Below are 391 nucleotides of genomic sequence, written 5' to 3'. Positions count from 1 at the left end.
ATGTTGTTTTTTCTTAGACTTCGGAAATTCTCGATTTGGCATCCCCTAAAATTCGCAGGGTATAAATACCTCACGAATCCCAACCATCGACTCAGTCCGGGATCAGCAGCTGAATCAAGATGAAGCTTCACTTTCTTTTCGGTATTCTGTAAGTCTCCTACAGTGCACTCTTTCCTCAATAATACAAAGTAAAAGATAACGCTATTGAAATATATAAATCTTCTTTTTTTTTTACTGATATTACATCACTAAATCAAAAGGAAAAGGAAAAAAAATATTTTCACACTACAGATTGTCGACGGTAATCATGTTGGCGGAAGCGAATAATGGGCTGAGCAGTCGGACAGGTTAGCGACTTGAGACTTTCTTGTTTTAGGCCTCTTTACCCTAG

General features: G+C 37.9%; 1 long non-coding RNA gene across 1 annotated transcript in view; it reads left to right on the top strand.

The window, feature by feature from the left end:
- Positions 1 to 29: 29 nt before the first annotated feature.
- LOC119588020 overlaps positions 30 to 391 on the top strand; it is a 1,996-nt gene continuing 1,634 nt past the window's right edge. Inside the window, exons 1-2 of the long non-coding RNA XR_005230050.1 lie at positions 30 to 148; positions 292 to 347. This is a non-coding gene — a long non-coding RNA (uncharacterized LOC119588020). The remainder of the gene's footprint in view (positions 149 to 291; positions 348 to 391) is intronic.

Source organism: Penaeus monodon, chromosome 23 (genome assembly GCF_015228065.2).
Source record: "Penaeus monodon isolate SGIC_2016 chromosome 23, NSTDA_Pmon_1, whole genome shotgun sequence".
Lineage (NCBI taxonomy): Eukaryota > Metazoa > Arthropoda > Malacostraca > Decapoda > Penaeidae > Penaeus > Penaeus monodon.
This window is presented reverse-complemented; position numbering and strand designations above follow the sequence as displayed.